At 31.9% G+C, this 22,302-nt stretch overlaps 1 long non-coding RNA gene across 2 annotated transcripts; it reads right to left on the reverse strand.

Annotated features, from left to right (window-relative positions):
• Positions 1–319: 319 nt before the first annotated feature.
• On the reverse strand, positions 320–16,151 carry LOC139524471 (uncharacterized). 2 transcript variants are annotated; one of them, XR_011664802.1, is made up of 4 exons: positions 16,083–16,151; positions 5,582–5,657; positions 3,278–3,686; positions 320–2,007 (listed from the first exon to the last, which is right to left on the reverse strand). It is a non-coding gene; the product is annotated as an uncharacterized lncRNA (long non-coding RNA). The 2 variants fall into 2 exon arrangements; XR_011664803.1 differs by lacking the exons at positions 5,582–5,657; positions 16,083–16,151 and adding an exon at positions 4,592–4,663.
• Between the last annotated feature and the right edge of the window lie 6,151 nt (positions 16,152–22,302).

Consider the following 22,302-nt stretch of genomic DNA (forward strand, 5'->3'; position numbering starts at 1 on the left):
ACGTAAGGTATAATAATACTATTTGGCCTACTGCTAGTTGGTCAGTTTTGACTGTTACTTCTAAATGTTGGCCACTGGGGACACCAAATAGCTCTGAATTATTTATCTTAAACGCTAAACTTATATCAACTCATTTGAAGGTTTAAATTATCCCATATGATGTCTAATATGTTTTATAAAAAAAACGACTTGTTCTTTGTGGGGCGTAACAGGTGGGGGGGGGGGGGGGTATCTGCACGGAAGAACGCGAAATAACATTGAACAGACTCTATTTTAAAAGAGTAAAATCCATTTTATTCCTTTTTATAATCTTTTTCAATGTTTACTATAAATGAATGCCGATTTCATAAAGAAACGCACATTTTTTACAACATTCCATGTTTTTATTCTTATAATTGATAAAATTTACATTTATTGTTCGGGAAATTTCCCAAAATATATGAAAGTTTCAAAATATTGGTGGTAAAAATGTATCTATGCGACTATTTATTCGGGAAATGTCCCGAAATCATTCTCAACATTATTATTTATTACATATATGTTGGCAGAGCATTTTAACAATTGCAAACAGATCTGAAACGCATTTCGGGAAATATCCCGACAAAAATAAACTAAGTACAACATGTATAACACAGATGTCTTCAAATATTTCGGGATTTATCCCGAAAATTCAAATGTATATGCTAGACCTCATGACTAATAATTTCTTTTCACATTTCGGGAAAAATCCCGAAAATATAAATCTAATATCAGACACACACTTGTTACATATATTTTTTTTACCCATTTCGGGAAAAATCCCGAAATAAAATCTACAAGAAAAAATAATTTTGATACATTATAAAAAAAGTTTTTACATAAATTTGTTTCCAACATTTGTTAAAATTTTAATTCATAAAAAATATGTTTATAACCATACTTTTCATTTAAAAAAAAAAAAAAAGTAATTTCTTAGAAATAATAAGTTAAGGTTACTCTATACTGCATCCCTTTTGTCATGCTTCAGTAATTCCCTAAATATAATATCAACCAAATTTGTCCCACAAAAAGGGGGGCCTATACATCCTCTAAATCCTATTTATAAGTGGTCGATATTAAACTGGCCTAAGCATAAACTTTAACATATAAACAGAAAACTGCAAAAGATTGTAAGTTATAAAACCATGATTTAGGATTCAGGATTATTAAAATCCCTAAGCACATGCATTGTCCAAAAGCATATTCAACTGCATATAAATTATCCCTGACCTACTTTTAGTGGTTCTCCTTAAATGTGGACTTATCACAAATATTTCAGTGTAAACAAAGGAAATTTTCAAAGTCAATATGCCATTACTGAGAGGCTGGTGAGGAGGGCGATGCTCTATGGGATTGAGATATATATATATGTGTCCATAACACATTATACTCTGCTTCCACAATCAGATTTCTATGTTCAGTAACTTATTTGTAATTGTTTAAAAAACACTGACTTAAATGAACACTTGAAAGTACAAAGTTTCAAGTTTATTTGACCATTACATCATAGTAAACTATTGTACACAAAACCTTAACCTTCTCTACTGTTGTACATCTTGAAAACAAAATAATTGATAAAAACTAGTTTCAACTCATTATTTCAAATGCCAATGAAATTTTAAAATAGGAATGAAAAAAAACTCAAACTCAAAAATATTCACTAATGTAGCCCCATTTAATTTTCGTAATTTGCACATTTTTTTTTGTCACAGAAAATATGGAAGAAACTATCTTTAATTATGTTTTTCTAAATTTCTTTGATATTCTCCACAGCAAAATATAAAAATTAAAATACTGTTCTAAAGTAAAATACATGTACTTTTAATATTTCAAATACATACAATAAAATATAACTACAAATCATAGTATACATGTGAATAAATCTTCATAGCATGTGCAATGTTTGTTATATTCAGATGGAATTATTACATATTATAAATTGATCTGTTTCTTTACTGATGCCTAGCTTTCTATTCCTTTCACTCCTGCCTATAAGACCAAAGTAAATTAACATTTAATAAAATATAACAAAAACGTTCTATTCTGCTGAACATGCTAAAAGTAAATATTAACTGTGAAATCAACAATTTTGATTATGTTGATAGGTTGAGACTATAACCATTTGACATTTATAATAAAACTTCTTCAACCCCCCCCACCCCCCCCCCCCCCCCCCTTGCCTTGTGTGACGTTTCACACAATCAACATGATCATAATGTACATAATGTTTTTGACATTTTTATAAATTTTATAAAGATAGTATATCCAATAAGTTTTCAAAATTATTTAGCGTAGAGTTGTGTTTTTTTCCCTTTCTCCAATTTGAATGTTCCTGGCAACCTGCATTCTTTTATGTTACTTTTTTCTTTTTACAAACACTGATCGAGATTTAAAAGGGGAGCAATATTGAGTTTGCATGTGACTTAATAAACAGATTAAAATCCTTAAAACAATATGTTTTATCTGTATGAACATTATGGATTATTTATTCCTTTTAGAGTTTTCTGAATAAATAAATGATGAATGGGTCCATGGGACACAGATTATGCCCCTGCTTGCATATAACATTTTAAAGGGTCATAAATCAAGAATGGTAAAAGTGACACACAGTACCCAAATGAGTACTTGATCTGATTTTTGTGGTAATAAGCATTGTGTTTAAGTTTCAGTACATTTGGTTAAGCAAACTTAAGTTTATAGTTAACTAAAACAAATAAACAGATGCGCCATGTGAACATGATACCTCTGTCTCTTTTTCAAGATACCTCTGTCTCTTTTTCAAGAATAAAGTTCAATAACTTCTTCATAAAATTGAGAATGGAATTGGGGGAAATACGTCAACAACCTGACCAAAGTGCAGACAACAACCGAAGTCCACCAATGGGTCTTCAACACAGTGAGAAAATCATGCACTATAAGTGTTTGTCTTTTCTCTTTTTTTATATAGATTAGAACGTTGGTTTTCATGTTTGACAGCTGGTTTCACAATAGTAATTTTTTGGGTCCTTAAATTAATAATAGCTTACTGTTTGGTGTGATCCAACGCTCTGTGTTGAAGACTGTACTTTGACCTATAATTGTTTTTCTTTTACAAATTGTGACTTGGATGGTGGAAGTCATACCACATCTTCCTTTATCTAATATTATGTACAAACATACAAGGATAAAACTTAATGCCCCCTCCACTACGACGGGGCATAACAAAAAGCATATGTATATAGAGAAGCAGGACTCTTATTAAGACTGAATATTACAGTACCTTATTCTGCATTCTTTCATCTTATCCCCTGATTGCTGACATGAATGGTTCTTTATTTCTTTTACTTCCAGGCAATTTTGGCATGAAAGCACCATATTTCAAGTTAAGTGTATCCATGGTTTGTCCTGGGCGTATTTTGATAAAAATGATAAATGTTGACCGCATCTTTTGGTGTCTCTCTTGTAAAACAATAATGCAAAGCCTCTGTGTGTTGTTTAAAATTACAAATCAAAGGAATTAACCAGTAAAATAAATGGTATTATAATTTCACTTCTGAAATAATCCTGACCGGTGACTGTACAGTTTCAGCATATTTTCCTTTGTTCTTAATTTTTCTGATATTTAGCTGAAAGCAGGATCAATGAAAATCTTTATGTGTGTGGCCAACAGGTTCTTACGACCAGAGAACCTGAAAAAAAATTATCTGTTGAGGTCTTGACTAGTATCATTTATTTATTCATTAATGAGATAGAGCTTTGTTAGAATATTGAAAGGTGGAAGCAGTATAATTACTTTAATACACTAAAATATGTAATAAATAAAACAAGAATGTGTCCATGGGACACAGATGTCCCTGCTTGTAAATATATCTCTAATATATATCCTTTTTCCTATTAAAAAAGTAACATATTCATGATAATATGAGAATGACGAAAGTGACTTGATCAGTGTTTGGTGTTAAGAAGCATTGTGTAAACATTTCACAACACTTAATGGTTGATGCAAAGTAAAGTTAAAGTGCAGTTTGGGATTTGAACAAGTTTTCAATTACTTCAAGTTCCCGTAAATCCCTGATATTCTTTAATGTTTTTTTTTTATTGCAGTACAGTAATAATCTGATGGTTCAAGAGAGCACAAAACCACGACAACAACATGTTTAATGTTTATCAAAATATCATTTTCCTTTGTTTTTTCTTAATATTATAAAATCAGAAGAAAAATAAATTTCCATATCTTGCCCTGTTAACGAGTTGTAATAAAATTTATTCATCAACATGATCAAATACACTGGATAAGAATCTGTTGGTAGTGCTCTGAGGTTAAATAATTGACTTATTTTCATAGGTTTATGACCATGCACTGACCAGCTATAACAATAATGGCTATAGAAAGTTGAGGCTCCAATGGGTCTTTATCGCTCACCTGATATTCTCATTTACAATTGATGCATGAAATAATGCAACTGTTATACTTTTGCTTTAGTTTCAGAGATATAAGTAAACACTGCATTTTCCTCCTATTTTCTATTTTTAGCCATGTCTGCCATGTAGGTTGGCAGGGTCATCAAACACATTTAAAACTATATATACATACCCTAATGATGAGTGTGGCCAAATTTAGGTAGATTTGTCTCAGTTGTTTCAGGAGACGACTTTTTTAAAAGATGAAAAAAAATTATGAAAAATTATTTATTATTTATTCCTTTCAAAATTCTCGGAATAAATAAATGTCATGATTGGGTCCATGGGACACAAATTATGTCCCCACTTGCATATAACTTCTTAAAGAAAAAAAGAAAAAAACATACAATAGATTGTATACCAATATGCGAATTAAAATATTAAGCTACAATGTAATGTATGTGCCTGTTCCAAGTCAGGAGCCTGTAATGCAGTGGTTGTCATTTGTTGAAGTGTTACATATTTTTTTTCTTCATTTTTTTGTACATAAATTAGGCCGTTAGTTTTCTTGTTTTACATTTGTCATTTTGGGGCCTTTTATAGCTGACTATGCAGTATTGGGGTATGCTCATGGTTGAAGAGGGTACAGTGACCTTTAGTTTTTAATTTCTGTGTCATTTGGTCTCTTGTGGAAAGTTGTCTCTTTGACAATCATACCACATCTTCTTTATATATAAAGTTAAGTACAACATTTAAAAGTGTTGACAATGGTTGATGTTAATTACATTATATTAGATTTTCTTGAGGAGAATAACTAAAATATGATTGTATTAGGGCTTGGATCCCACTAACATGTTTAATCCTGCTATCTTCTGTGCCTGTCCCAAGTCAGGAACCTGGACAATCAGTGGTTGTTGTTTGTTGCTGTGTTGCATATTTGTTTTTAGTTATTTTATTTGTATATTAATATTAAGGTCATTAGTTTGGAATTATTTTACAATTGTAATTTCAGGGCCTTTTTTATATATGACTATGCAGTATGATCATTGCTGAAGGCTGTACTTTGACCTATATATATAGTTAACTGACCGACGGAGGGACAGGTGTAAAACAATATGCCTGTCAACTTTTTCTTACAATTTCATACATTTCCCATATCATTGACTATTTTATCATTACTTACATCTGTCCATTATTATACTGTCTTTTAGGTCACATTGCATTTCAAGCTGATGTTCAATACTTGCACAGTTGTACACCTAGAAAAAAAATATGCAAAATTAAGATAAAACAGTCTTGTGTTACTGTCACACTAGTTTAGATAGAGAGTCTTGTGAGTTTTTAACAGAAAATTTACAACACATCAATGAGAAATTGAAAAAAGTAAATAAAATTATACATTTGTCATTTTCGCTGTTGAGGTTACATGAGTGCATTAGCTGCCTTATTTTTACATGTTCACAAATCAGTATCCAGGAGAAGAGTAAATATATAAAGGCTCTGCATCCTCCCCCTGAAATGTTGTGTGCTTTTTCCAAGTTAAGAAAGAGTTTTAAAACTATCCATGCATGTCCACATCTAATTTATAAAAGATGATTAAATTGATCATTGAAATATGTATCAGAGTGAGAACTTCTCAATGTTCATTTTTTTTTTTGGGGGGGGGGGGGTGATATTTATTACCCTAATTTAATATTTCTATTGTCTTTAAATTAAGTAACTGGGACGTACAGTACTGAGGATAAAATTTTCATATCTCTTCATTTATATACACAAATTCTAATGTTTCACATCCTGGGGGATTAAAACAGAGATTAAAACCCATGAAATTGAAATTTTTCACACATATATTTGACTTATAGTAGTGATTGGGAATGTAAACATGTGATAATGTTTTCCCAGTAGGCAGTTTAACCAAACTTAAGATAGACAAGACATAATAAATCTATTATACAATATACACCGCATGCACATGACATGTGCTCCAATCATAATGATGAACTGAGTCCATACTGTCCCTTTAACATGTTTAACAAATAATGCAAATTTTTTTTTTATTAAGATTCTGTGATTTTTTTTAATTTTATAAACATTCTTATAGTTAATGCTTGAAATAAATATAAGTTATATATACTTAATCATCTGTAGAATTTTTTTATTAATGAAAAAAAAAAGAATTAGCTTAACTGATTAATCAATATTTAGGTCACAAGGCTTTTTACCCTGATGATCGAAGCTTGTCTAGAAATTGCTTCAGATTACTTTTAAGAAAATAGAACAGTTTTGAACATTCAAAAGGTCCCAAGTACATGTAAATATTAATGACACACATTTTTGATGACCAACAATGTATGAAGAAATTTTCATAGAACATAAAAATAAAAAACACAAAAAAAATCACATTATAAATCGAACACTGTTTCTGTTAGCGCTTTCACTGCATCCCTTGCAGTTCATCAGACAGAATTGTTATCGTTACTAGTAACAACTTGTGATGTTACCATGTGGTAGTTTGTATATATTACGGAATCTTATTCACAGACCGAATTTCACTTCCTAGTATTAAAAGTCGGCTTATACAGTTAAATAAAATAGCGTTCCTTGGCTTCAAGTGGAATTTTATCTTAGGTCCACATCTGAAACTAGAGGCTCTAAAGAGCCTGTGTTGCTCACCTTGGTCTATGTGCATATCATAAACAAAGGACACAGCAGAGTGATGGATTCATGACAAAATTGTGTTTTGATGCTGGTGATGTGTTTGTAGATCTTACTTTACTGAACATTCTTAGTGCTTACAAGTATCTCTATCTAATGAACCTATGAATCTATCCCAGTAGTTAAACTATTTTGTAAAATTTACAAAATTTATGAAAATTGTAAAAAATTGACTATAAAGGGCAATAACTCCTTAAGGGGGTTTATTGACCATTTTCATCAAGTTGACTTATTTGTAGGTCTAACTTAGCTCTACATTATTGCTGTTTACAGTTTATCTCTATTTATAATAATATTCAGGATAATAACCAAAAGCTGCAACATTTCCTTAAAATTACCAATTCAGGGGCAGCAACCCAACAACATTTTGCATGTTTGTTACGGAAATTTCGGGGCAGATAGACCTAGACCTAACGAAACAAATTTAACTGCGTCAGATTTGCTTAAAATGCTTTTGTTTCTGAGATTTTAGCAAAAAACTGCATTTTACCCTAGTTACAATTTTTTGCCATGTTGGCCATCTTGGTTCGCCGGATAGCATCATTTAACACATTTTTTAAACTAGATACCCTAATGATAATTGAGGACAAGTTTGGTTAAATTTGTCTTAGTAGTTTCAGAGAAGATTTTTGTAAAAAAAAAATTGACAAAAATTGACTATAAAGGGCAATAACTCATTAAGGGGTCAACTGACCATTTTGGTCATGTTGACTTTTTAGTAGATCCTACTTTGCTGAACATTATTGCTGTTTACAGTTTATCTATTTCCATAATAATATTGAAGATAATAACCAAAAACGGCAAAATTTCGCTAAAATGTCCAATTCAGGGGCAGCACGACAATGGACAACGGACGCCAAGTGATAAGAAAAGCTCACCTGACCTGAAAGGGATATAGTTTAAATTTTCCCTTTCCACATTGGTCAAAGTGTTCAGAACATGGAGAGTTTCTAATTGAAGGGACCTTTGTCCAGACAGCTGTTTGTGAACTCTTCGTCTATCAAATGGTTTGACCTATGTAGTTTTGATTACAAGTGGGACAGGTTGCACAATAAATAATATTTTTCGGTTTAATTGCTGTGCCTGATTTCAGAGTTTTACTTCTAGCATTTAGCATGTTCCACTTTTGGGATCCCCCCATTTTTGTATTTCTGCCACCTTTGTTCTGTGTACTGAATTTTGCTCGTGTCAGAAGTTTCTTTAGATTTGGTGCTTGTTGACAGCTCCCAATAAGTCATGATTCATCGACTAGATCTTTCATTTGCTTGATGCAGAATAGGTAAAAAAAAACTTAGCAGAATTAAAGATAAGTGACTTTTTTATTATCTCCCTTTAAAGGACACTTAGCTTTCACTGTGAAAAAGTCCTCTTATTGAATGTCAACCTTGTAGGACAGAATTTAATAGTACTTTGTCATAAAAGAATGTCCAATTGAAGGACACTTTTTCACAGCATCTGACAAATTAAAATATTTACATTTTCTGTAAAAAAGTGTCAAGGTGGTTGATAGTAAACAAATTGGGTATTGTTACTTAAAGACCAAACAACCTATTCATTTCTACCAGTGATTTTTCCTTAAAATTTTGTGTGAAGGTATTTCATGATTTGAGGAATAAAATGTGATGAAACAAATTGCATGGGGCCGGGTCACCGACTTATTTTTGTCACTATAGCAACCTCAGTTTCGGGTTTCCTGAATATTAACATAATATTTGCTTGTTATCTAAACTCTCAAAAAAATCCTTTATATCAAACCTACAAGCATAGTTCTTGTTTCACGTTAAACAGTAGATTTGTATCTATCAAAACAGGTTAAAAAATTTAAAACTCGTATTGTTTTGATCTTTAAAAATATGATTTATTTCATCCCCGCCAAAAATAAAAATGAAAAATGAAAAACGTTTCCAGTATTAAAAAATTTCTGCCAGTGATTTATCCATACAAAATTTCAAGAAGGAAAGTGCCATGTGTATGTAATCTTCAAAATAAAGCAAAAAAAAGTGTGTGTCACCGACCTTTCAAAAAAGTTATGAGTAATTTTCATGTTTTTTTTTCTCCTTTGTTTTGAAGAAAAGAGTTGTCTTTCTTTAGAACATTGCATCTGATGTCATAGTACAAAATTTTCTTGCTGGCCCACTATTTGAAAAAAATCGCAAATTGGACTTTTGAAACTCACATTTAAATTTCCAAGAATAGCAAATATATTCACCTACTTTATCATCCGGTAATACAAGAGATTAAATGCATGTATCAGTATCAGATCTTATGATGCTGTTGCCGCATAATATTTACCTTCAGAAACACCATCTGTTGGAATGAAAAATTGTTTGAAATAACCTTTCCCGCCACTTTTGTTATGAAAATCTGTTTTTCATGTGTCTATGCTGCATCATGCATTCGGGTTTAGTTTTCTGTAATAAGTTAATACTTCAGTTTCATTATGAATATATCTTTCACATTCATTTGTTAAAATTTACTGTTTGCAATAGCATGAATCGTTCTATATAAAAGTGTTCTTATCCCGGGCATAAAAACAATGCCGTATTTGGCAAAACCTTTTCAACTTTTGATCTTCAGTGCTGTACAACTTTGTACTTTTTTCACTTTCGATCTTTTATATCTGGGCGTTATGTATTCGGGTTTAGTTTTCTGTAATTAGTTAATACTTCAGTTTCATTATCATGATTATGTATATCTCTTTCATATTCATTTGATAAAATTTACTGTTTGCAATAGCATGAATTGTTCTATATAATAAGAATGTTCTTATCCCGGGCATACAAACAATGCCGTATTTGGCAAAACCTTTTCAACTTTTGATCTTCAGTGCTGTACAACTTTGTACTTTTTTCACTTTCGATCTTTTATATCTGGGCGTCACTATTGAGTCTTGTGTGGACAAGACGCGTTTTTGGCGTATTGAATTTTAAACTTGATGCTTTTGTTGTCTATTAATCATGCTTTTCTTTGTCTAATATGGTCTCCTTTTTGTTTGTATTGTAGTCCTGTAATATTATGTTGTCATTTCAATGTTATATTTAACTTTGTCATTAAAGTGCGAGGTTTGGCATGCCATAAAACCAGGTTCAACCCACCACTTTTATTCCCCTTTAAAAGTGTCCTGTACCAAGTCAGGAAGATGGCCATTGTTATAATATTGTTCGTTTCTGTGTGTGTTGCATTTTAACGTTGAGTCGTTTGTGTTTTCTCTTATTTTTTTAGATAAGACGTGGCACGGTACTTATCTATCCCAAATTCTTGTATTTGGTTTTGATGTTATATTTGTTATTCTCGTGGTGTTTTGTCTGTTGCTTGGTCTGTTTCTGTGTGTGTTGCGTTTCGGTGTTGTGTCGTTGTTCTCCTCTTATATTTAATGCGTTTCCCTCGGTTTTAGTTTGTTACCCCGATTTTGTTTTTTGTCCATGGATTTATGAGTTTTGAACAGCGGTATACTACTGTTGCCTTTATTTGTCCTCTGTCCCTCATTAGCATAATTATTGAAAATACAAAAAATGAAAGATGGCACTGGCTAACTTACAGAGTATTTGACTATATCAGACTAGAAGTGTGTTTTTTTTTTGTCCCTCATTAGCATAATTATTGAAAAAAAAAAAATGAAAGATGGCACTGGCTAACTTACAGAGTATTTGACTATATCAGACTAGAAGTGTGGTTTTTTTTTCATGTCAATTTTAGAAGTCTGCCATAATGAACTTATTCGCTACTGTTGACAGACGGACACACAAAATCATGAACGAACGTCTTTATACCATTATTTTTCCTGACTCAGACAAACTTAATTATTGTATCAAGTTTGTGATTCATTATTTCTGAATATTTAACAGTCAGGGGACTTCCTTAAATGAGTGATTTTCTAAATCACTGATTAAAGTAATATTATTTCCATAAAGATTGGAAGTAAGAGTTGTCTTTCTTTAATAATCACCTATTTAAGTAGTACAAATTAATCACTAAAAGAAGTGATTTAATTTTATTATAGCTTTAAATATAGAATACTAATGATCCAGGGACTATATCATGTTTCTAAAATTATCAGAACCAACATCTGTTTTGTCTAGGATGACCAGGTCATTTCAGGTGATGACCTTGTACTGAATCTAGGATAATGACATTAAGATCACTTGTTTAAGTATCATACCTCAATTTCCTTCCCAAAAATCACTTATTTAAGTATCATTATTTTAATAACCCCCACTAATTTCAACTGTCCCTAACTTCACAGGAAAAATACTCCCATTGCTGGGAAAAATCTGTTAAGAAAGTATCAGTTCATTATGTAAAGCCATTATTATAGCATTTTTTCAACTAAAATAGAATTTGCAGATAAATGATAGCATCAAAGGCATAACCTTGCTACATAAAAGAAGCAAAAAGTTCATTTTTTCCAAGTTTATTAATGAAATGATATTATTTAAACCTATGTCACAGTTTAAAATTTTGGTAAAACTTCAAAATCACAATTTGTGACAAAACTTCAAATTTGCTACTCAAATAAGTGATTTAAAAATCACTTATTTCAGTATTTAGTCCCCTGACTGTTTAAGATATATAAGGAAATTCAAATTATAGTATAATATATGAATTAAAGTTTTTTATTCTAAAATGTTATAAATCTATCATAAAATACAATCCCTGTTATTACTATCTCAAGTGTTTTGAATAAACGAGACAGTAAATATAAAATACAAAAAAGTTTTTAATTCAAAAATTATTTTAGAAATAATTTTCCGTTGAAAACTACAAAGTAAGATTTCTCCAACAGGATAAAATATTATAAATCTAAATTGCTCATTTTGGAAATTTAAACAAAGGTTGTTGCAGGTATTAAAAATCAAAATTTGTTTTCAATATTTCTGGTCATAGTTGAAGCTAAATGAAAGGGAGAGATTTAATGTTGGATATTATTCTTGGAGCAATTCTTTTTGTCTTAAGTTAAATTTACAACTATTTAGTTTTTACCACCGACAATTTTGATTTTATTTCACATTCGCTGAGTATTAATTTCATTATTATGTTTTGCCTTACAGCTAATTTCCTAATGCATGTAGGGTAAAACTTTGGTTGGCCTCCTTGCTTTGTTTGTTTAAATGTTTATTCAAGCTTTGTAATTAAGATTGACATCTTCATATATAGGTATGTAAACCTGTATATATGATATTTAAATTCAATTGGACATTATCAAAAAATAATTAGACAAAATATACAAACAAAGAAAGCAAGCTAACCAAAGTGTTGATATACATAAATTAGGTAATTAGCTTCAGTGAGATCAGGGAAAATGTTTGTCATTTCTCCTTTAGACAAGTTGAAATGAAACAAATGACAAACGACAATGACCCTTTGTCATAATTTTATTTTTACTATAAGATTTTGTGAAATAAGCTTTATAAATAAATTTTAACTTCATTGCAAGATCGGACATTATTTTACGAGAATCATTCAGACATTAGTTCCATGCATACGTTGCCAGTATGTCAAAACATCTAGGAATAATTGTTTATCTGAATACTCAATTTTTGAAAATTGTGACATAAAATTAGAAGGATCATATCATAAGGAACATTGTGTATTAAGTTTTAAGTTGATAGGACTTCAATTTCATAAAAAACTGCCTTGACCAAAAACTTCAACCTAAAGCGGGACAGACGGAGGAACGGACGCACAGACCAGAAAACATAATGTTCATAAATGGTGCTGAAAAAGAACTTTCACCTATCTAATTAACATGTACACAATTGGAGAAAATGAAAGACAAAATCTACGCAAGTGAAAGATAAAAAAAGAAATGCCGATTGGCACAAATACAAGACAAATACGCATGTGAAATAATAAAAAAAATGATATGCAGATCGGCGAAAATGCAGAAAGTCGAGATCAAAATTTATATTTGATTATTTTTATTAGAACGAAGGTCAAATATAGTATAGTATCTTTTGTGTCCATTTGTGTTAAATTTTACATAAGACTAGAACACACCCGTGAAATCACTGGTCCCTGACTAAAATAAAGTATATAACTATGTGTAAGCCTTATTTTAGCCTGGATATTTAGTTATCTGATAAAGTCATGCTGATTATAAGATGCACAGTTTTCTCTACTTTCAAAATCTTTCTGTTAGAAACCGTCGACCTGGAACTTATCAATTATTGGTAATATTAACTATTTGAAAAACAAAAGAGCCTGGAATGGAGTAATTTTTATCAACAGCATTGTCCAATATTAATTATAAATAAAGTCGAATTCTTGGTTTTGCTGTTTTGCGTCATGCCGGCTAACAAATTGTAAACTGAACCTATACGCCTTATTTTAAGTCTAGATTTTTATAGTATTCATATTATCATCTTTTAAAGTCATACAGTTGATTAAAATACTACAATAGGAAACAATGTGATAGAATTTAGTATTGTCAACCTTGTGATTATGACCCTTGTATATATAGCAAATCCTAAATACACCGTTTGGTGGTGTGCCTGTCAGATGCAGAACGTACAGATAAGGTATAGGTAAAAGGTGAATATACTATTGGTATTGGTATTGGAACTTGTTAATTATTTACAATATTAATTATGTGGAAAACAAAAGGGTCTGGAGTGGTGTAACTTTTAATCAACACCATTGTCCTATATTAGCTATATATAAAGTTGAATTCTTTGATTTGTCGTTTTTATCCCATGCCGGCTGACAAATTGGACCTCGTTATTTTTATAATAAGTATTATAGATCAGCATAACAAAAAATGAAACATCTGAGTGGATTGAGTCTCCAAAACACATTTTATGAGAATTATTTTACTTGAAATTGATTTTGTTTTTTGTTTGTTGGGTTTTTTTTTTGGGGGGGGGGGGGCTGGAGGGGGGTGCTTTTTCTCCTTATTTCTTATATATTCTGCTATGATAGAACATTTTCCTAGGAAATACTTAAATAAATATATGTTTATAAGTTAATGAAATTATTTTTAATGCTGTAACGACAAATTATTCTTTAAAAGAGAAGCCTTTTATGTCCCTCTCTGGAATGCTGCGTAAATTTAATTTTGAAGTAAGGACTTATTGAAACCTCCTTGGAGACAGTTAACTTATATATGGATTGTTCATTCTGCTTTACTTCAGTTACTCATTTCTGATAACATTTCTATCATAAATGAGTGAAAGTTACCCCATTATTTTTACTTATTGACATGAAAAGTTAAAATTTTAAGGAAATTAGAGGTATAAATTGACCAAAAGAGACCTTATAAAGGAGACAATGAGGTCCATAAGTGCTATTAATCTTCCTAAAATCATCTTAAGTATCATATTGAACTGTTTGTAGGCAGATAAGATAAATATTTGATCATTTATTGGTCCACACTATATTTTATCTTGATGTGGCTTGGCATATCCAGAAATCAACGCCACTTTGCTTATTTGAATATTATACTAAAGAAATCGGATACGGGTCACGGAAATTACAATAAAATGATAGGGAATTTTGAAAAAATGTCTGTTTTAATTTTAATTGAAGTGATAGACAGGTTGCCGGGGCAGAAAATGAATATACACAACAATATACACCACTTAAACGAAACATCAGACTGTTGTTGCAAAAATACAGGTTCCTGAGCTATTTTAAAAATCGAAGCGAGAGGCCTTTAACATTGCAGTGTAAAATACAGGCTAAAATGGCTGAAACGTCAAATTTGCAAACTTCGTGTTGAAAATTGGCTTACAAGGTCACTACAAAAACAGGTTGCCGGGGTGGAATATGAAACTTGAATTTCCAAAGAATAAGCAAGTCCAAACCTTGTATGTGTAGTCGTTGAACTCTAGGTTCCCACGTAAAATTAAAATGTCACTATTTCAAGAAGAATAAACTCACGAAAGCACGAAAAATTCACTAAATTCGAGTTCATTGTTTTGATTTTGACCGCCTGACAACTTTACGGAAATATCAAAGTGATTGTAAATAAGGACTCTGTGACGGGCAACTTATAATATCCGTGTTTTAAAGATTTTAATGATATCAAGCCTAACCACTGCTAACAAGCCAGTCCAGTTCAAAGTACTACCACGTGGTACAATTCTCATTTACATATTATGAATATTAATTAGCAAAACCACTACTAATTTCTGGCTATGGTTTGGATTTGTCGAAGAAATTTTGCTCGAATCGCTGTAGATGTCGTCTTTCATTATGCTAGATTTTTCTCAAACTATTGAACTCTGGTTATGACAAAACTTAACAGAAATGCTTGAAATATCCAGTATTACAAAGGAAAAAAGTCACATTCAGTTTATTAACCAATAATCAGATAATGTCTTCTTTAAATTTAGTCCTATAACAATTCTTCCTTTTTGTAACATCTTCATTCCAGGTAGGGAATGGGGAAACCAACAATCATTTTTGAATGGCCTGATCTGGACGAATAGAAAATAGGGATTGTATGCAAGTAAAGCTTAGATTTATGTAAAAAAAAAATAGAGACTTTTACTTACTTTGATCTATTACAGATTTTCATTGTGATTAAGTCACTAATACAAGTATGATATGTTCATGCCAGCATAATCATTTGTTGCTTACAAAGAGTCCTGCACAACTTTAATTTTAATACAATCAAAAGTCAAGAACACCCTGGACCCAAAGCCAAAGGTGCACTTGAATGGGTCTATATATTTCATGTATTTGGTAGATTGATTTATAAATGAATAACTTTATTTCTGAATTTTAAATTTTTTTAAAACTGTGTAAGATAAATAATTGCTCTATCTAATAAGCATTGACCAGTTGACATTATTGTGGTCAAACAAATGACAAAAAAATATTCTGAATGATGAATTCAGATTTCCCCCATACCTGTCACTGTCAGGTAACCTGAGGATTCCCAAAACCGAAGTGGTCCGTCTGAAAAAGGTGGAATTTACAGAATAAATGACGGGTAACAGGTCTGTGGATAGAACAAACATCCTCACCTTCAAACTGGTAAAGTTCAACTTCTACAACATTCCAGACAGAAGAACGTCTGTTATCCAATGTAACTATGCAATATGGGAACCAGTTCAGGTAAGACCTTGAACTTGAAGATGCAGAGCTTTGCTTGTCGGTACGACAGCAGCCTGTTGTTGAAGTGATTTCAATATATGGTCCTATATGGTAAACATTTAGTTTAAACAAGTGTGAGAGCATTATTTACATTTAAAGAAGGACTGGGTGTTTCGTTTTGTCCTTTTCTTTTTTTTTTTGGGGGGGGGGATGGGATGGGATGGGATAAGATAAGGGTAGTCCAAATAATTATGACGTCGTGAAAGGCTTTTATACTTTTTTTCTTTGACGTCTTACTGAAAGGCTATCATAATGTTTTTCTTTGACGCCTTTAAGTAAGGTGTCAAAGAAAAAAAATTATTTTGCCTTTCAAGACGTCATAATTATTTGGACTAGGATAAGGGTTGGTCACTAAGTGTGCAGTGGGTGGTAAGGGGGTGCTTGCACGTAAAAAACGTGAAATAAGACATTATTTCATGAACGTTGCACAAAAAATAAATACTTTGTTGTGAACCTTTTTCTGACTGAGTCACAGTCTTCTCATTGGCGGATACTATTCCAGGGGTTGGAACCCCCATTTTTTTTGCCGATCAATGCATTTGAATGGGGACATATAGTTGGAACATCCTCCCACCTATGTCCTGGGTTGGGACCCCCCCCCTTTCAAAATGGCTGGATCCGCCCCTGCTTCTTGTATATATTAACTTTATGTTTTACATTGTGACACTTGATATTTCCGATTTAGTATACACATTTATGATATAATTGGTTTACAGCTTTTAAAAAAGTATTTCTTGACGATCCCTGCCAATTTAAGTGTTTGAATTTTATTTGAAAAATACTGAGCACGAAAAATAAGCATTTGAAAATCACGATGCACATCAATTTAAATTAGCAGAATACATTGCCAAGATACCTGAGTCTTGTAAGACTGAACAGAGGCGGATTTAGGGGGGCCTTTTTCAGAAAATATTTGGTTGGTTATATAGGGAATCACTGAAGCGTGACGGAATCCCCCCCCCCCCTTTTAGGCAGACAGTGGGCCCCCTCTTATGAAAATTTCTAGATTCGCCACCGCTGAACGTCAAATTAAAAAGTTAAAACATGTTGAAAGTAAAATAAAAACACAGGTTGCAAGGTGAAAGGTATAGATAACGGACCTACCGTTTGGTTTTTAAGGGGGGGAAAGTGGGTAGGATGAAAAATTTTGTCCTGCATTCTATAAGTTGTTATGTATTTTTCACTCTGCCTTTTTTTTTAATTAAAATTGAGAATGGAAATGGGGAATGTGTAAAAAAGACAGCAACCCTACCAGAAGAGTGTACTATAGTGAACTATCTAGTTCATTAGTTTATCCTGCCCTTTTTTACATACATATAAATAGATCTTAATAGTCCGTCATCCTGCCTTTTTTTTGGCAAAGTGTCTCATCCCCTATTTTAATCATTATTGTTAATTCTCCAAACTCCTGTCCTGGCCTTTTTCAAATTTCATCCTGATTTTTTCATATTATAGTCTACATGTAGTTGTATAATGTTATTATTACTAAAACCTCAGTCTATATCAAAAACTTCATATTGTATGAGGGTCTGGATGGGGGGGGTCTGTTATTCTGTAAACATTTAATTTTCACCCCTTTTTTCTCTAAGGCAGCAACCATTTGATTTTCGGGGGGGGGGGGGGGGGGGGGGGGGGGGGGCTATGGTTTTTTTTGGAAAAAAAAGTTTGTTTCCAGTTTTTGGAGAAAAAAATAACTTGTTTTTGATTCTGAGAAAAAAAAATTGTTTGTTTCACCCTCAGCTGCCACTTTATGTAATGCTAAAATTGAAAGAAAAAAATTGTTTTCGACTTGTCGCGAAAAAAAATAGATTGTTTTTCGCCGCAGGCAATTTGTCCAGAAAAAAAAACCATAGCCCCCCCCAGAAAATCAAATGGTTGCTGCCTAATCTTCAAAAAATTAACCCCTTTTTTCTCTAATTTTCATTTTTTTTGCCCTTTATTCTCTAATCTTAATTTTTTAAGGGCATTATTCTTTAATCATTTAACCCCATCCAAACTCTCTTGTATATATTCCAGACCATATGAGTATTTGAACCGTACACCTATATTCGTGTGGTGGGACCATATGTGTACGGTCCGACCAATATATATATATGAGTATACTCAATACAGTCTAGTTAGGACTAACTGGCCCCTATATGTATTTCGACCCTAGGGGTTAATTTTTGACAAACATGTATCAAAATCTGTTATTGACATATATATATACAAACATAAAAATTAATATTATAAAAAATTAAATGAATGGAGTGAAATATATCATCATATCACCAACCCTAATAATCTGGAAACAACTATTATTAGAGTAACAAAGCTACCTTATTTATTCTTTGCACTAGTTTTTGACACATTTTTATTATATTTTCTCTATGTGTTTTCAAGGGATTTTTTTTATAGTTTTTGTCATGTATCGATCTGTGGAGATTTTGTAGAAAAGTTCCTAAATATTCTAAAATATTTTCTTCCAACATTATGTTTATTCTGATAACTTCAATTTCAGCCAGCATAATTCAATCTGATGTATTAACTGACATGCTAAATGTACAGGAGCTTAACAGAATAAAGCTGTGATTAATATAATGATACTGTTCCACAACATTTTAGGGTCAGAGAAATTTAATGCTTGATTGGAAACAATTATTTGTGGTCACTTAAACTGAAGAAATGTATTGCTTTTAATTGATTGACCATGTGCAGCTGGTAAGCACATAATCAGCTGATTTACTAAAATAACATTGATTACCTTGAATATTATTATGGATAGAGATAAATTATAAACAGCAATATGGTTCAGCAAAGTAAGATCTACAATTAGGGCAACATGACCAAAATGGTCAATTGACCCCTGAAGGAGATATATTTTATTTAAAGAATTTTTTGTAAATTTTTGTAATCTGAAACTACTGGTCCAAATACATGTACATGGAATATATATGAAATAGATTCAAAGGAGTAGGGGCAATAAAGGTCATTTTTTTTCGTCCAATTTTGCTTTTTATCTTGAAAACTATAATAATAGATAGAGAGAAACTTTGAAATGCAAAAATGATCAGAAAAATACTCTTTTGTGTGTGAACTTGAAGCAAGAGCTAAATAAGATCATAAAGATAGAGAGAAACTAAACAGACTTCATTGATCAGCAATATAGTTACGTACGATACAATATTTTTTTTTAGTAAAGAACACGATGTATTAAAAAAACATACACAATATAATTTAAATCATGCACATGTATATATATATATATATATAAATCAAGCACATGTATATATAAACTTTTCTAAACATCAACCCAACAATGTTAGATCTGTTAATTTGCTTTCGCAAATTGTTTTTTTTAGCTCTCAGAGAAATTCAAACTCATGCTACTGAGATATTGTAACACCAAATCGCCTGCACTTTATCGGACGGGCTTATAACATCACTTGACCATCTGGGCTTCACAAAAATGAAGCTTTCACCGGCCGGGTCTCCCTGTTACCTTTCCTCCTGAGTTTTTATTTAACGTTGTAATACAGTACATGATATATATAAGGCATGAACATGGACTGTATATATATATACGACCTATTAGTCAAATGCGTTTTGTTAAAATATACTTTTTCACTTTTTAGTTCACCTGGCCCGAAGGGCCAAGTGAGCTTTTCCCATCACTTTGCGTCCGTCGTCGTCCTGCGTCTGTCGTCGTCCTGCGTCCGTCGTCGTTAACTTTTACAAAAATCTTCTCCTCTGAAACTACTAGGCCAAATTAATCCAAACTTGGCCACAATCATCATTGGGGTATCTAGTTTAAAAAATGTGTGGCTTGACCCGGCCAACCAACCAAGATGGCCGCCATGGCTAAAAATAGACCATAGGGGTAAAATGCAGTTTTTGGCTTATTACTCAAAAACCAAAGCATTTAGAGCAAATCTGACATGGGGTACAATTGTTTATCAGGTCAAGATCTATCTGCCCTGAAATTTTCAGATGAATCGGACAACCCCTTGTTGGGTTGCTGCCCCTGAATTGGAAATTTTGCTGTTTTTGGTTATTATCTTGAATACTATTAAAGATAGAGATAAACTGTAAACTGCAATAATGTTCAGCAAAGTAAGATTTACATATAAGTCAACATGACCGAAATGGTCAGTTGACCCCTTTATGAGTTATTGCCCTTTATAGTCAATTTTTAACCATTTTTCGTAAATCTTAGTAATCTTTTACAAAAATCTTCTCCTCTGAAACTACTGGGCCAAATTAATCCAAACTTGGCCACAGTCATCTTTGGGGTATCTAGTTTAAAATTTGTGTGGCGTGACCCGGCCAACCAACCAAGATGGCCGCCATGGCTAAAAATAGAACATAGGGGTTAAATGCAGTTTTTGGCTTATAACTCAAAAACCAAAGCATTTAGAGCAAATCTGACATGTAGTAAAATTGTTTATCAGGTCAAGATCTATCTGCCCTGAAATTGTCAGATGAATCGGACAACCCGTTGTTGGGTTGCTGCCCCTGAATTGGTAATTTTCAGGAAATTTTGCTGTTTTTGTTTATTACCTTGAATATTATTATAGATAGAGATAAACTGTAAACTGCAATAATGTTCAGCATAGTAAGATTTACAAATAAGTCACCATGACCGAAATGGTCAGTTGACCCCTTTAGGAGTTATTGCCCTTTATAGTCAATTTTTAACAATTTTCATAAAACTTCTAAATTTTTACTAACATTTTCCACTGAAACTTCTGGGCCAAGTTCAATATAGATAGAAATAATTGTTAGCCGCAAGAATGTTCAATAAAGTAAGATGTACATACACATCACCATCACCAAAACACAATTTTGTCATGAATCCATCTGTGTCCATTGTTTAATATTCACATAGACCAAGGTGAGCGACACAGGCTCTTTAGAGCCTCTAGTTTGGTCTTTTGGAAAACGTTGTTTGTGCTGTATTTAGACCCTTCTTCAACGAAATTTGTTTTACATGCACACGTATAAATTGCTGTTTTAATCCAATGCAATCATAGGTTTGAACATAGTTTTTAATTAAGATTTGTACATGTACATATATATGTCAAAATATTCACTTCAAACTATCCTGAGCCAGTTATTTCAAGACATTAATTTACATTTGTATATAGTCATAATATGCATTAATTAATAAATTCTTTATTTAAAGAGGGTAAACTGACAGTTAGTTACAATAAACTAATCTTCCAATTAGGGAATGATGTGTTACTGTTAAACTTCAAACCCACTGTTGTTGAACTTTTAAAGAAATATTTGATTAAGAGAATTGTTGACATTATCTTTTTATATTATATTACTGTATCTAAACTTCAAAGTGTAATTTTTAAAATAACTTGCCATTTTCTTCTTTGAACGGTTTTCTTTCACTGCATGGTTCTTCACAAAATCACCACAAAAACAATATTGTAATAAATTGAAGATATTTATAAGATGTGTATATTCTTGATGAATTTCAAACTACATTTTATTTTGCTCTACACATTTTATGATGTCCAAGTAATGAGGTCATGACATCAATATGAATCCATATAGTGGGGCGGCTTAGTACCGAAATTGGACAAAATCATGCAAATGGTGATACAAGCAAGGGATTTGGCATAGACGTTCATTAGGAAGTACTTTATCATATTAGAGGGGTAGCCAACATGTTTTCGATTTTTTTCACGACGGCCATCTTGAATTCAAAATTGACATCTTTTTGCTCAATCGTGGAGATTGAAAAACTGTTCTTATCATTTTCAACGCTATATATGTCATGAAAACTATTTGATATACAATAAAATGATATGAAAATATGCCAAACAGACACCAATTGTAAAAAAAATCACCACTTCCGGTTTAGGTCGAAAAAGTTCGTACACTTGAGTGAAATAATAGTGGTATAGATATACGATAAAAAATTTCCGTTTGATATATCGGTAATTATGTTAGACATGATGGATGAATGATTAGTGTAATAATCTACAATATTTTCCGATGTATTCCGTTTTAACAGATGAACACAATGTTGTACAGGTCAAGCCAGCTTTGTAACACTTACAATTACCAGAACAAGTTTTCTTGCAGCCACATTTG

Source organism: Mytilus edulis, chromosome 5 (genome assembly GCF_963676685.1).
Source record: "Mytilus edulis chromosome 5, xbMytEdul2.2, whole genome shotgun sequence".
Lineage (NCBI taxonomy): Eukaryota > Metazoa > Mollusca > Bivalvia > Mytilida > Mytilidae > Mytilus > Mytilus edulis.